At 38.2% G+C, this 16939-nt stretch overlaps 1 long non-coding RNA gene across 1 annotated transcript; it reads right to left on the bottom strand.

Annotated features, from left to right (window-relative positions):
- Positions 1 to 1868: 1868 nt before the first annotated feature.
- On the bottom strand, positions 1869 to 11406 carry LOC308188290. The gene is made up of 3 exons (XR_013945362.1): positions 10741 to 11406; positions 7795 to 7929; positions 1869 to 5691 (listed from the first exon to the last, which is right to left on the bottom strand). It is a non-coding gene; the product is annotated as an uncharacterized lncRNA (long non-coding RNA).
- Positions 11407 to 16939: the final 5533 nt, after the last annotated feature.

Genomic DNA, 16939 nt, shown 5'->3' with positions numbered 1-16939 from the left:
GCATAAAATCTTCTTAAAGCTGATTTCTGTCCCGATCTTTTCATTGCCAGTGGTGATAATGAGGTCTTCAAAGGAAAAAAAAAATCCAATTTTTATTTATTTTTTTTTTAGAGAAATAAGGCCAAACTGAAAACTTATTTATTCATAATATTTAACAAAAAGGAAAAAAAGGGCGGGGGGGGAAGTATTCATAAAAGAGAGAAGGAAACTGTCTTGAGTGTTAAACGATGTATGATAAGTTAATGTTGATAATGCATCATCTTTAGTCATAGCATGGATGATGGAATTAAAACAGAAACATGGAATATTAAAAAAAAAGAAAATTGAGACGGGGAACAAAAGTTTTAATCAAAGAATAAGGAACTCATAAAATGACAAGATTAATTAAAAAAAAATGCAGAAGCACTAGGATTGCTTTGGAAGCAATTAGTTACTATCCTGGAAGGCTGTGCAACAATCAGCCTCTAATGTTCTTTATGGGCTTAAATGTCATTTCTCACCCTCAACAATTCTCTGTAATTCACTTCAGTCACAATACAAAAATCACAAGAATATTTAACTGAGGATTACTTGCTGAGGCATAAATGCTCTGTTTCTGGTAGGGTCCTGGAGAAAGCACACAGCATTTTTAATATAACTGATTTGCATATAAATGTGTATGCTTGCACGTTTGGCTCTATGGAGAATTTGGAGAAGAAAAAATATATTTGTCCACTGTTAGGTTTTAAAAGTGGAAAAGAATGAAGAAAGGAGGAGGTCAGAGGAAAGCTGAAGGGAGGCATGAAAGCTTCTTTCATAATGATGCTGTCATTGTAATAATCTAAGCAGAGAGCCCATTCCCTTCAGCTGCTGAGCAGAGCTTGGAACCAAAGCCCAAAATTAAACCCAGATTCTCTGGTTCACTTCTTTCCTTGGAATGTGTGAAACCTGCTCACAAGCACAGTGCCCTAAATGCCTGAGCCTCTAAATCCAGATTTGCACTTTGGCTCATCTCTACAGCAAAGTAACAGCTCCCAAAAATGTATTTGGTGGTTGCCAGAATTCCTTTGAATTTGTTTCTGAAAATCAAGATAAAACATTGGACTCTTACATGTGCCTACATCCATTAGGGAATCGAGAAACTCAAGCACTTATTTATCTATATATTTGTTTTGGAGGCTGTCTGACAACATGTTGTATCTGACTTGCCTAAGGTAGCTCTTATAGATGGAGGTAGAGAAAACAGTGAGTGGCCTAGGAGATGAGTGGAAGCATTCGACAGGCATAATATTCTGGGCTTCAGGAACTGTCAAACCTGTATGCTTTCAAGTTTCAGGAACATCAGTGCATGACACAAAAGATTTTCCTCCATTCACCCCCTCAAAAAATCCTTCCTTTGCACAAAATTCTTGCCCAATTGTCTGTGTATAGATTAATTTATGCAAGTCTGTAGATTTTCTGCCATAAAGATAAAAAACATGATCATATTTTAATTGCACTTAAGAATGTGCCTGTTTTAGCTTTATTTACTGAAAGTACTATTTGTTTTTTCATTTGCATAACGTGGCAGTAGCAACATTTGCTTTTAATTTAGTAACCCGTCCTGTTTGAATTCCCTAAGAACTGTGGGTGCTGGGGTCTTTAACTCCCAGACAGCAGTAAAATCACATTATTTTCATGGTGTCGTTTATTTTTACTGAGACATCAAATGATTGAGTTTTTTTATTATTATTCCTAGACATGTGTTACTCACAGAAATAAATGCCTTATATTTGTATAAAGCATTCTTTTTCTTTTCTCTTCCTGTTGTAATTGCTAGCTTACTTTGTTCTGTGGTGAGCTCATCTGACATCTCTAAGCCAAATATGTTACCTCTTCTTTTTAGGTTAAAGATTACTTCACATAACTATGAAGGTTTCAAGATCAGCCAGAAGCTGTTATTTGAGTAATAAGAATAAATACACATAATGATATTTATGTGCAAGTCATGTGCATGAACCGTGCATGTTCTCCCTGCAGTTGTGCTGCATCATCTCATGTGACACATGAGAGAATTAAAGCATGCTAACACTATTCACTCACAAAGAGGAGAAAAAACAGAAATTTATCAAGAGATTGTTGTCCTACCCTGGGCACACTAGTGCAGTTATTCCCCATACCAGAGGCGATAGTTTGGTCATTGTCTCCCTCAGCCTGATCAGGTTCTTGCATGCAGAGGAGACTTGTGTGTTGGCCTCAGTACCTGAGCAACTGTTGAAAGGAGCTTCCCATGGCAGCCAGGTTGCTGAGGAAAATCAGAAGATGAATGCAAGAGTCTTACCAATCTTGTGCAAGGTCTGCAAACTGGTCAGTGGCTCAGCCTAGCTCTGCTTCACAGGCACCACAGACCGGGCTGCTCCGGTGGGAGCGTAGCAGCCCTACCGCCATCAGGGTTGCCTTATACCTCTGATGAAATCAAGTGGGTACATCAGAATTAAAAACAACAGCTTGTCTCATGTGGTGGGTAACAATGATACGCTTCAGAAAAGCTGCCCATGGCAGGTAGCAAACCGCACACTGTACAACCTGCCCTTTTAGGGAGCAGAAGTTTGCATCACTGTGAGGAATTCGACATCAGCTCCCTTTCTGCTGCAAGATGCTCTCTTTCCTTTAAACTCAGCCTGAAACCCTGACTGTTCTGGCTGTCTTGGTCAAATGAAGAAGACACGCAAGGCCACGTTTTTCCTTTATTTGAAAAATAAAGGTCCAAGGAAACTCAAGTTCTCCTTTCCTTATTTCTACCTTAGCTGATTTGATCTTAGGGTCAAATAAATTCCATATGAAATGCTTCTAGCCTTACAGCGGTTTAAATCTGAAATTATTGTCTTTTCTGTAGAGCTCCAGTGAATTTGGCCAGTCTGACCACAACCTTTTATCAGCTGATATTTTCTGCATTTGACGTGCCAGATGGCAAATCCTTCCAGTATTTCCTTCAAGAGAAATGGAAGTTGGCTCTTGTCTTCCCCCCACTTTCCATTCCTTCTCTGGAAAAACGCTGCTGTCTTGGTTTGTGGAAATATCACTTAATCCTCCTTCTCCCTAAGGTTTGCACAAGCTGTCCCTTTTTGAAACAAATATTGCTAATATAACATTTATAGAAGCGGCAGTTCAAACACTACAAAATTCATAAAGCAATGAAATGTAATGTATTTCCTTCTTTAAGAGGAAAATGAAGCTGTGTCAAAAGACTTGGCACTGACTGTACTAATGTGCTGTTTGAAGGATGTTTTCTAAGTCTTTAGGGAATGCTACACTTATAGTTTAATATACTAAAAATATTTTATTTCATTACAGTAGGATCATTGCACCTCGATGGAATGGGCTTTTTCACACAGGAAATAAGGAAACTGATAAGAGATATTCACATGAAAGGATAAGAGCAACACGTATTCTGTATGTGTAGCAGAAAACTTAAGGATGACAGAGAAAAATGTTTGATAGATTCTTAAAATACCAGACACTATCTACAAGGTATTTAGCCAGATGGAGCAGTTACGTAATTCTACTGAATTATGTAGTAAAGCTAAACAAGTTCAGATCTGTTGGTACTGAGTGTTCTCATCCCATATGCAGCTCCCCAAAATCAATAGGATTTTTTTCTATAATTTCAGGCTTTGGAGAAGACCTCTTCTCTTTTGTGATTTATTGGCTGTTATGAACTGCTTTCTACTCAAAGGCAGCTTCTACATTCCTGTCCTTGCATTGCAAGTTTTGCTCCCAGCAGCTTGGTGATATTTAAAATTATTACAGCAGTGACAATTAAATAAAAATATCTTAGAGGTTCTAAGTTACTCCTGTGAATCTCTAGTCTCATCGAATCATTTCCTGCTTCATCAGACATAAGACATTTATTTTTCTGTACACATCTTCAAAGAGAAATGCTGGAACTTATTAAATAAACCATATTATTGCTTTGGATTAATTAGTAGATGATTTAATGATATGCACTAGTAATTGCTACTGCTTGAATATATTTGATTATACTTTATTAACATAATTGTGTTTAAAATACATCATAGCCATTGATATTTTGCGTTATGTTTATAATTTGCTAACAATTTCCCTGAGAATTATGAGTTTTGCAAAGATTGCTATCTTGTCATGTTCTATGTCAAAATTAATTTTAGGCAGCTCTTTTATCCTCGTTAAATAAAAATATATTCAAAACAGAGACTAAAACCAGCTACATGTATTGCTGACAATGATCATTGTCAAAGTTTAGTCCATCATATTTTCATAAAATTAATTCACTGCTTCATTACTGCTTTCAAATGGTAATCATCCTCTTGTCTGACTAGTTTTATTGAAAACGAAGATTAGAGTAATGCTGTTTTTCAAGTCTCCAGAAACAGCCTCAGTGTTCCAAATTCATTCACACTATGAATGAATCTGAGTGTCTAAAAATACTTATCTAGTGCTAAGGAAGGACTGGAAAAGATGATAACTGTCTGTTTCTTACAATGCATCGAACCACTCGTGGGTCAAGGACAAACCTAATTTTTTCCAAAGGTATAAATGTCAGTTATTGCTCTTTCTCTCAATTTTCTGAACACCAGAAAATAAAAACTAAAACAGTCATGTTAAAAGGTCTAAACTCAAGACAAGAAAGTTGAGAGAAAGCTATGTCATCAAACAGCACAAATTATGCCAAAATGACTGCTGTTCTCCAGCTTTCCTCAGAATTCTTTGTAAAGTTTAACCAGTGTATGAGGACAGACTAATCCTTTTGTAATCTTTTGAATCTGTTCAGCTTTTTTTTCAGTTCTTCAAACGTTATTAAAGAAATTTGATGACCATCAGGTCACAGATGATTTCTGTTTTGAAATAGAAGCTAGCCAAAGAGTAAGGAAATGAAAAGAAGATATTAACAGCCAATTCTCATTAGAAAGATGATGAGGTAGAGTGCTGTATGGCTAAGCTGTAGCATAAATACCTCATTGATTCATAAAATTGGCTGAACATGAAAAATAAAATATAAAATCTCCCTGGACAGTTTTATCGTGTTTTGATTTTTACCATGAAGAAGTCCAAAGCTGACCAATCATTTGAATTTTAGTTACATGCTTATTCACAAAGAGGCATCATAACCTGTACAGAAAGATTTACAGTTCTCCACTGAAAGTGAGCCTGGATGTGACAAGGTGAAAGATTCTGAAAACCCTTGAATTTCAGCAGTAAAGAGCAAATGTCATTGGTAATATATATATATTTATATATGTTAAAGTATACATACACTTTTACATCTTAGTTTTAAAGTGATGCCTCATGGGCACTGTGGTTCTGCATTGTCATTCACAGCTCTCTCCATTAGGTTGTTTCCTCAGCCACGCAGGGGACCATAATCCTCAGCATGTTCAGCTCACAAATACATGAGACAGTTCCAGGATTACAGTGGTAGGAAAGCAATGTGCCAAAGTAACTTATTTCAGTTTTGAAATAAATTCATTTGGATTTACCAAATGTATTGGTAAATTTGGATTTTGGATTTTTTATGTTGGAACTCATGTTCTATTTCAGAAATTCATGCACTTTAAGAAATAAAATTTCTCTTTAATTACAGAAATTAAGAAGACCTTTTCTTTTTCTTTGATTTTCCTGATCCATATATTTTTAACTGGGCAAGGTTCTGCTTGCTTCTTCATATCAACTTTCCAGTGACAAATAAATGATGATCTAAAACATGAAAATGGAAACATTTTTTTACATATATTGACAGATTAGGCTTGGCTGTGATATTCAATAAATTGTAATTGGCCATACTTGTTTTCAACCATATAACATATAAAAACTGATTAGAGAATAGAAAGTCCTGGATGCTTACAGCAGATTCTTAACTCTGTATTTAGCTATGGGCTTTTGTTCCAAAAGTGCTGAGCACCTCCAGGTTGCATTAAAGCCACTGTGATAGAAAATAATCAGACAGAGAATAGTTCTTTCTGAAAATGCTTCAAGATGGCAGACCCAAATTTAATGGTTATGTGTAGCAACCATATAAGTACCATCATCAGATCATCAGGTCTCTTTAATATTCAGTTTTTATATCTGTTGCAACTAAAATTTTGTATTAATCCTGCTGCATACACATTTTTTTTATTAGTGAAGTTTCTATGGGAGTAACATCTGAGATATCATTAGTACAAAGAAATAGAAAGAGCAATCTGTCTTAGATCAAAAGCAGACGCCAAATTTGAAGCAACAGTAAGAATATGCTCTAAGGAGAAGAGAAGAAAGACATTTTAAATATTGTAGTGAGTGCCAGTGAAAGCTCATGGAAGGATTTGAATATTCAGTTTCACTTTTTATTATTGTCCACTTAGCAATTGCCCTTGCAGAGGAAGCCTCTGCAGAGTACCTTATATTGAATAACTCTGCATTACTGTAAAATTAAACTTGGGATAAGTGAGCAGGAGTGTATATCAATGCAGAGTAGCACTTCTCACATGAGAGTCTATAAAATTGTGTGGCAAAACTGTGTTGCCTAAAAGGCCATCAGGGAAAGTTAATGTTAAAAAAAAATAAATGCTGAAGTATACCCCTTAAACCAAACAGACGATCCAAGTCAAACACAGCAGTAGTTTAGACAAGTCAGAACAAAGCTGTTTAAGTTCCAGTGTATCTCTGTTTTTGTTCTTTCACTTTAGGTGACTGCCATTTATAATTTTATTTTTAAATTATAAAAACACATTTTATATGACATTTATAATACAGAGTTAGAAAAATACTGTTTTGATTTGAATAGGTCACTCTGAAAATGTAACTAAACTCTTTTAAAATATGCACAGTTTAATATATCACATAAATTATGCAGGTGGCCTTTGGGGGGAAAACTTAGAGCAGGCAATAATTATTTTGGCTGGCATGGTTTGCTTCCAATCTTAGATTTCACTGCCATCAGTTAAATGACTTAGTCAACAAAAGTGTTATCAATTGCATATATATTTTCCATCCATTGGTAGGGTAAACTCTCTAAAAGGTAATTAGCATTGGTTACCAAAAGGAATGATTATCATGACTCAATTTAGTTTGAAATATGTATTATGATTTAATTGCACACAGTAAGCTGACATGTATGAGTGGGGCTATTAGGAGTAAACAGGACTCTATAAATGGTATGAGTGAGGGCGTGGAGAACATCTGTTTTCAGGTTTTCCTTTAATTCTCCTCTGTTGCCTAAAGGCACAAGTAAGAAGGAAAGTGTTGCCTTTTAGCTTTTTTTTTTTTCCATATGCTAGGCTAACTGGACTGGCACCTGGACAGACCTTAGTCCCTGGGTGGTTTGCACTGCTGTAGCTGTGTTTTCATTAGGAAGTAGTGTGGGATGGTAGAAATACATCAGGAAAGCCAGACAATGCTTTGGTGCCAAGGACCTGAAGTCAACACTGTACAGGTTTGATGACTTTGATTTGGCGCAAGCTCTACACTCCCCTGTGATCAGAATACACCTCTCCTTAGCTAGTGGTGCATTAGGTTCCCTCCTTCCCTTTTTGTTTCATCCAAAAAGAAACCACTGCTCTGCACGCTCCAAGATGATGTCATGGTATAAATCAACATCCAGAACAGGGGATAGAGAGGGGGGTTGCTTCAACTGGTTTGAACTAAAATGCTAATGCTAATGCACCCAGACGCTCAAGGGCTATACAATTTGCCAAAGCAGAGTGGCCCAAAAAATCTATATTTTAGCCATTTCGGCTGCCTGTCAGTCTGCCTCTTCTAACCAGTGACAGTTAAATCACTGCCAGTTATAACCAAATTAAACAAAAGATGTTGCATTCCTACCTGTACTATGAATATCCCCAACCAAGTGGAGGACACAGATCTGAAATCTTGCCTTTCCTCAAGCACCAGCTGCCCGCTCTTCATCTCTCTCAGAAGCATCCAACCCAAAAAGAAGCACAAGGCACACAACAGAATCTGAGCACACAAATATATATGCAATCAGGCTTCACGTATTTCATTGATTCTAGAGAACCTTTCAGACTACAGTGGTTGAGGTTTTGGTGTGTGTTTTTTGTTTGCTTAAGCAAAATCCAGGTTTAAAACATTGATGTGTCTTGAGAAGCAAAAGTCTAAAAGAAAGCTATGGTATTTATGTCTGTTAACCTTTCATTCCTTTCTCATCTTCATTGGCTTTTGCATCTTCTCTACATTAGAGATGATGTTGTATTATATTAGGAAGTGAATCAGCAGAGTCTATATGTAAGCAGTGAAAGACAAGATGGGCAAAACTGTTCTTCAAGTCTGCTTCAGACACTTCTCTTTAATCCATCTGACATGGATTTTCAGTTAGTTCTACACACTTTTTTTATACAGTTGACAGGATTTGAAGATAGTTATCAGGTTGCATGTGAAAGGCTATCAAAGTGCCAGAGATGTCCTTACTGGACTACACGCTCCATTAGCTGGAAAGCTGCCTGGCAGAAAGGGACCTGGGAGTATTGGTCCATAGCTGGCTAAACATGAGCCAGCAGTGAGCCCAGGTGTCCAAGAAGGCCAATGGCATCCTGGCTTGTATCAGAAACAGCGTGGCCAGCAGGACCAGGGAAGAGGCTGACACCAAGTACTCAGCTCTGGTGAGGCCGCACCTCGAGTACTGTGTTCAGTTTTGGGCCCCTCACTCCAAGAAGGACATCGAGGTGCTCGAGTGAGTCCAGAGAAGGGCAACGAAGCTGGTGAAGGGTCTGGAACACAAGTCGTGTGAGGAGTGGCTGAGGGAACTGGGGTTGTTCAGCCTGGAGAAAAGAAGTCTCAGGGGAGACCTTATCACGCTCTATAATTACCTTAAAGGAGGCTGTAGCAAGGTGGGTATCAGTCTCTTCTCCCAAGCAGCAAGTGACAAGACAAGAGGAAATGGCCTTAAGTTGTACCAGGGGAGGCTTAGATTGGATATTAGGACAAATTTCTTCACTGAAAGGGTTGTGAAGTTTTAAAACAGGATGCCTAGGGGAGTAGTTGAGTCACCATCCTGGGAGGTCTTCAAAAAATATGTAGATGTAACTTAGGGACATGGTTTAATGGTGGACTTGGCTGTGCTAGGTTAAAGGTTGGACCAGATGATCTCAGAGGTCTTTTCCAACCTAAGTAATTCTGTGATTCTGTGATTCTATGGGGAACCAAGTAAACTCTTCCTTTTGCTATACCTCCAAAAAATACTGCTGAGGGAAGGCAAGTAACAAAAGGACCTGTACTCTCCCTTTCCCCACTTAATTTTACATTGCACTGTTAGGCAGATCAGTAAGCCTGTACGCAAGGGAATGCATGACTCAAAGATCCAGCCTAGCACTATTGCCAACAAAATATAAATTAAATTTCCACCCAAAAAGTGTTATTTTTTTCATTTTCCATTTCAATAGTACTTTCACTCAGGCTTTTACATCTGCTTCTTTGTTTGCCTGTCAACATAGTTGGCCCTTTTCCTTATTCTAGTGTCTTTACTTTTGTTGTTTCCTTTCTCCTGCATGATATTTCAAGTAATGGTCTGATGAAATTGACAGGTTCCATACTTGTTAAGCAAGGTCCTTATGTTTTTCATCTACCCTAATCTCTTCTCTTGGAGCTAAACCAAAAAGGAGACCTTCCTTTCATCTTCAGGCTTTCCCAGATCTTCCACCGTAAAACATCTGCTTGTATGACATGAATTTATTTTTTTTCTATGGTTTGTATGTTTGGGTTCTTTAGTCACTTCTACATTCAGCGTTTCTATGCTCCATTCTATGCTTTGGTGGTGGAGTGGTGGTGCAATGACACAAACTCACTCTTTAAACCCTTTGGGAAAAAACTTTTCAAGCTGCTTTTTTGTACCTACATATATTTATACACATGTATATATAGAAAATGAGTAACGATTCTTCTTGAATATAATTTAGTTTCTTTAAATAGAAAATGGTGGATTATGTAGAACAATTTTTTTTTCTACAGAAGCAATCATAGGATATTATCTCTTTCTTGAATGCATAGGCCCAATTTCCTGTCTTGCATGCTGTAAATGTTTTTAATTTCCAATGGACTTTGTATGTGGTATTATTGTCCATTCATACATAGCTGGAGTGATTTTGTTTCTACAAGTCCCGTGTACACAAAGATCAGGAGTAACTTCAGGTTATTACTTCAATTGGTGGAGGGAGGTTTCTTTAAAAAAGTTTGAGTTAGAGTTGCTCTGACATTGAGATTTAGTTAAGTACATCACAGTCACAAAATGAAGTGCCTCACATTTAATTTTAATACTGTTTTCTTAATATTAACAATATTTTCATGTGCCACAAGACAGCTGACATACTTGTTTATCACCTTTCTTCCAGAAAGGACTATACATAATATAGGAAATACCTGAAATGAAATTTTGCTAAAATCACCTTGGAAGTATTGGAAAACATGTCAAAGACCAGAGAATGTGAATTGCCATAATCTTCACACAGCTGCAAGGAAACTTGGAAAAGGCCATATCCACAAAAATATCAGACACAATTAATGTTTTTCACATTACTACTGATGACATAAGTGCTGAAACCTAATTTATTTCTTGAAGGAAATTTTGTAGGCATTGTCAAAATCTGTCAGCTTCTTAAATAGCGTAATGCACATCTAAATTAAGATTATGGGCACTGATCAACTGTATATTTTAGCTGACGTGTTTAAGTCAAATTGTGTAGAGAGAGTAAAAATACTGCTAAAAAGCAAAGCAGTCTATTACAGCGATTCCTGTTCTTCTGAGCACAAAAATGTTACCTTTTTCTTTGCTGGCATGTGATATTTCAATCTCAGTTCCCAGTGCTGAAACTCCATGGGTGACAGAGGGCAGAAGAAATAAGGTACAAAAGGTTTGTTTTTCTACTCTTTCTTGAGCTGTGGGAAGAAAACAGTGGGACCCCTCTGGAGAAAACAAGACTCAGGTAAAGGGAAAAACCAACGAGGTGACAGAGATGGTGGCTGGTACAAAATTATTCGGTTTATATTTATAACTGACTGAGGAGCTTCAAGAGAATTGGTGAATGACTTGGGTCTCTAAAACAAAATTAAATGTTTATGATTTCACCAAAAAGACTTGAGAAAAAAAAAATGTGAGTTCTGGCAAATTATTTAAGATTCATGTAGACTAATGCACAGAGGGTAGGGGAAAAACCTTAAATGCAACCATGGGCACTAAGTTAGCTACTACCACTGTAGGAGAGAGCTCTTGGACTGGGTTTTGCCCAAATAAGTAAGCTGCCAACCACAGCAAGGAGCAGCTGCCCCTTGGGGCCAGGGAGACAGAGGCCCAGGGTGATCCCAGCACAGGCCGTGCCCTCTCTGAGGGGCAGTGCCCCGGGGCCTGCATAGGGCAGGCAGTGACGGGTGCTGGTGACAGGGTCATCAACAGCCTGGGTCCTGCTGATGGGGTCCTTAAGAAGCTATGAGCTGGGGCCAGGGGCAGACAAGGGCAAAGGCAGACTGAGCTGGAGCCTGGCCCTATTGTGGCCTTGCTGAGGTGGGGGCTGACAGCCACGGGTGCTGGTGTGGGGTCCTGCACCACGGGCAGGTTGAGGGATCCCTGTGGGCCTGAGTAGGGACAGGCAGGGCTGGGGGAGCCTCCAGATCACTGACATCAGGTCAGCGATCAAAAGACAAATGAGTTTTGGGGACTCCGAAACAATAGCAAGATTAGCTCTTCAGCATGGAAAATAGATGATTGGAAATTCAATTTACAGTGACTGAGGTCTATAAAATCAGAAGATTATAGAATTCATAAAACAAGAACCAATGGAGAGCTGATGACTCACTAGGCAACAAGGTTACAGAAAAAGAAAAGAACTGCATATTCACAATGTGTAGAGAACTCTGTGGAAATCTTTGCCACAGGATATTTGAAAAGATAATAAAAAAGTGGCTTCTGGAAAGGGACTGGGCGAATTAACAACGGATAGGGTCACCAAGGCTCTACTGAGCATGAGGTATAATCTTTGTCTGAAGTCTCTACACTATCACCCGCTGGACAGCTTATGCCTATCATTCCCAATATAGAATTAAATGAGTGGACACCTTCAGGGAAATGGTTACTTTAGTTCAGCATGACAGCTTTTATTTCCTTACACTTATTTAGTGAATGGCAATTTAGACGCTTCTCTTTGATCTCATTTCTCACCAGTGTCTCAAGTTTTCAGCACTCAGACAAGTGGGTGCTCAAGACACTTCCATGTCCCATGAGAGGCACTGGATCAAGAAATATCAGGCAGTATTTCATATGTATCAGTCAGAAAGGTCTGGCACAGAAGAAATGTCAGCATAAACATGATTAAAAGTTGCTCAGTGTCTCTGTGCAAGGTGTTGGTTTTCTGACATCTCTTCCTATAGCATTATTCAGAAAGTTATGTATGTGTGTGTGTGTGTAGTCATAGGTAATGACCAGCACATAGAGTAACACCTGAGTCCTTTGCACATTTTTTTAGATAATCCATCTGCAAACAAATACTCCCAGTATGTTAAACGACCCCCAGTAAATAAGCCTATCTCAGCCAAGTGGCAATACTTGCATTCTGAATATCTGACTGAATTCATGCTGTCTAACACCTATTATGTACAGCATTACTCTCAAGCCAAAGTAACATGCCAACGTGTTAATTATTCATCTTGTTCATCCTTCCCTCAACCAATGTTATAATGAAAGCCCCAGGCAAACCCTGACTTTCTGAACATGGAATACCTTACCTTATTTACGACATTTTTGTAATGTTCAAAAATTGAGGGACAAAAAAAATGGTTTTCTTTTGTCTTTCTCCTCAGTCATCTTTTTTTTATTGTCAGATTCAGACTGGATGAAGTTCTTTTACATGTCTTTCTCTGTATCCAGGGTTCTGTACTGCAAGTACTGAGAAAAGGCAGGGAAGAGATACAATCTGCAAACCTTTTCTTTTCTGGCTTCATGAAGACTTTTGCCTCCCGAAATGTTTGGCTTTTCCAACCGCATTTACAAGCAGCCATCCCTCCTACAAGCCAGGGGCCTCTGCAGATTGTGGTATTGTACAAAGCAGCAGTCCAGATAATGCACAGACTGTCCATGACCCATCCCTGCACCCCACAACCACATCAGTCCCATAGCCTTTCCTGCACAAGAGTACATCAGTGCAGTAGGATTTCACTCCTTCCTTACTTGCCCCTCTCCACTCCTGAAGCAGGGAAATACGATCTGAGCAATGAGATACTTGCCAGACAGTCAAGATGCCTGTACCTTCCTATGGGCTCTTACCCAAAGAAGCTGGCACCACTGAACAATTTGTCGTTCTTGTGCCTCAATTTCTTCCTCCTAAAATGGTAGATGTAGTGAAATTTGTGTGTTTGTAGAAAGAGAAGAAAAAGTTTAGGTTCAGAGATAAGCTATGATATATCTGATCTGTCAGGTGTTAAAGTAGCAGTAGCCATGAGAAATGCTGTTTGGTTTGCTGCTGTCATTCCTGCTTTTATCTTTCTCAGAGATGTTTGAATCTTTTTTTCATTTTCTTTTCCTTTTAACACTTTTTCCTTTAGTAATTTTGTATTTTTTTCCTCTTATGTTGGTTTAGTTATACAAGAGAATCTGGAAAATATGATGCTGTACATACATCCTGTGAATTATTCATTCTATCTCATTTGGCCTTTATTTCCAGTAGGACTCCAATCACCATTACCATTTTCTTTGCAAGTAATTTAATGGATGAGTTGCTTTTCATAAGGGTCTGCATTGTCTGCAAAGTTCTTCAATTAACTCCCTATTGCCCTACCATTTCAGCTATATGTGCAATGTAAACAAATAGGTTTATTTGCATCATTTGGGTGATGGGGGAGAAATGTGTATAGAATGTGCAGGGAGGTGTCATTTTACTTTTTTAAGTAATTTTTTTCTGCAGGTACAAGGACAAGAAAATTGAATGTGAGGTACTACTCTGGACCCTGTATGGGAGGAGAGCCCTATCTTTCAGTTCTGAATTTAGCAGAGAGGAATTTAAGCACATGATTCAAGGCAACTGCCTAAAATGCAATGTAACTTGCTGCACAGAGATTTGGTTCAAAATTCAAGCCTACAGTACATCTTCCCGGTAAGTGCAGAGGAATTTCTTCATGAGCCCTGAGACAGAGCAAAATTAATTCTCTCTTAGTCATCTGCTCCTCGCAGTGCTGCTCTATCAAAGATACTGCTCCTCTGGCTAGTACTCTTCCCAGTTGTCCCTGGTGGGTCCCTCATTATCCCCCTTCCTTGCATACTAGCATGCAACAAGTCATTCTGACTTTGCCCCACAGTATGGGAGAAGTTCACAGCCCTCTTCTTGGAGTTTCCAAACACTTCCACAGCACACTCACCGTGATACGAGTCTGCTGTCCATGCCATGGCCAAGATTTTAAAGATGACCTTTCAGCACTGAGTTACAGTTCTCTGTGTGACTGGGTATAGTAATTCCAGTCAAGTGACAGTGGTGAAAAGAAAGTATTCTTTCTGTGTTCTACCATATATAATGAAATGAAGCATAACTTTTACATATGTCGCAGTTGCTATATAAAGTGTACATAAATAAATGAGCTTTGTTCATATTGCTTAAGCAATCTTACTCCATGAATGTTAGTCCCTTTAAAAATATATACACATGCACTACAACAACATTTTCTAAATGTCACAGCAACGCTGCTTCTTATGAAAGATGATGTATGTAAAGGGAATAGTGGGGAGGAAGCTGACAACTCATTACTCTTGACCAATAAAAAAAAAGAACTCCACTCCATTGCTTGAGTATGTAAGGTATTTTTAAAATAAAAATAGAATGGTTCGTGTTTTATGTGACCGTCCTCAAGTCAGAGTGAGCAGAGACATGATTCCTGAATTCAACTGAACAATAAAATCCTGTGATGTTCTCAAATGGAGCAACTCCACTGGCTACTGGCATCCCAAGGGGAAAGGGCTGGACCAGGGAAGATTGGAGAGTATTAACTCTGGTTTAGACTTTTTACACACAGACATTCTTGTGTGTGGCTTCCATTTAGAGGAAAGAACTGTAAAATCACCTTTGACATCTTACCCATAAAGTATCCCCTTTATTTATTTAGGATGCCCTAAATCCATAAATGGGCGTTGGACATTCCATGAATTATTATGCAAGGCAGCAGCACTGGCTCTCTGTGGCTGTACTCTTCCACAACGAGATGAGATCCACAGACAGTTTTTGCATAAATGAATTAAGTTAACTTGCCTTATATTAAAGGGAAACAGACTCCATCTCATACACAAGCAAAAGACATTCTTGAACCCACGAGAAGGAAATGGACACAGTCACTTTGTTTGTTGTCTATTCTTGTTGGCCAGTCATGAGTAGAGCCAAAAATTATTTCACTGACCCTACAGATGCAGGACACTCTAGATCCATGTTTGCAGCACACTGCACTGAAGATCCTGGTGAGCATCTCATCATAAAAGATGTGAAAGTCTGAATACGATTTTGAAGAAAAAGTATTTTGACAGGCATGTCTTCCCTCTAAAGATGCATGTCCAAGAACAAAGCCAGAAAAATATGTTATTCCTAGATAGCTGCTGAGCAAAGTCTTAATGAAGTTGAGAGCTTTTCAAACTCATTGCAGATGACATATTAGATCCCATACCATTAACAGAGACAACAATTTTATTTGAATTTCCTTTCCAAATGTCCTGAACTGCTCCAATTAGCCAACTAGAAAACTAAAATGGTTATTAGTCCTTGATACTGAGATTTCTTTTTTTAAGTACACATACCCACATGTACATGCTAAGAAATCGCTGTTAAAATCCAGTTTGGAACTGCATTGCTCTGTAAGAAATCTGCCTGGCTGTGGTGATAACCTCTGTCACGCACACCTGAGTAGAATAGGACTTCCTCATTTAGGTGCCTGTCTTGTGAGGAGACAGATACTTTTTCTTTTCCCAGCCTTTCTGTTTTATTCATAGACCAGACACATCTCTGTGGTATTTGATTACCTGAATATTATTTCTCCATAACTGGACAGCAGCCAGATTACCATTCCCCTCTGAAAAAATAACTTAAGTTTTAATGAAAAATCCACATTACAACAGGAGCCAAAAAAAAAGAAAAAAGTCAAACCTAATAGAAAAGACTTTCTATTGAAACAGAAACCCACAAAGGAAACAGCCATTTTCATTTTGAACTTTCAGTTTCTCAAAGAAAATGATCAAAATTCTCTTTGGTTTTGTGTCATGGGACCATTCGTGGAAATAAAAATAAAGGACATTTTACGATAATGTAGGGTCAAATGTTAATTATATAATTTCAAGTGATATCACAAATGGCAAAATATCATAATTCTATTCCATAGCATTTCTACAAGAAGCAATAAAGAACACATATTTATCTGTGTGCTTTATTGTCTGTGTGTTTATATCTTCATTCTCTTTTGGCTGATTTTAAAAACTCAAGAGCTTTTTCATTTGGGTTTCTCTATCACACTAAAGCTCAATTAATGCTACATCTTTGTAATATTTTTACTACTGAAGTGTAGGTAGTTAGTGTGACTTAGCTTTACTTCTAAATAAGAACTGTCTGACACTGTTTTATGGTTGTTTGGTTGTTTTGTTTTCAGAATATAAACTGTGTTGGCACCTTCAGCAGTGTACCCTATCTCTAGTAATTTGGGTGGGGTCAGCCATCAACTCACTTCTTACAAGCCACAGAGTAGAACGGTGAGAGATGTGGATTTCAGTAACTGCTTATTTTATAAGCCGGTTGATCCTGAATTTTACTACAGTACATTTTACAGCTGGCTGATAGCTCTTGGTTTAATAAGGTTACTTCTGGAAAAATATTTTCTATTAGCTGCTTACAAGATGTCATCTGTGGCTAAATAGCAGCCACATAACACAAGTAACATTAAAGAGCATGCTATCTGAAGTACTTCTCATTTCAAAGCTTAATAGAGTTTATCCACAGAGAAAGAGAGC

The sequence above is a fragment of the Anser brachyrhynchus genome (genome assembly GCF_964034855.1).
Source record: "Anser brachyrhynchus genome assembly, chromosome: 1".
NCBI lineage: Eukaryota > Metazoa > Chordata > Aves > Anseriformes > Anatidae > Anser > Anser brachyrhynchus.
The sequence above is the reverse complement of the archived record's forward strand: the minus strand, read 5'-3'. Positions and strand labels throughout refer to the sequence as shown.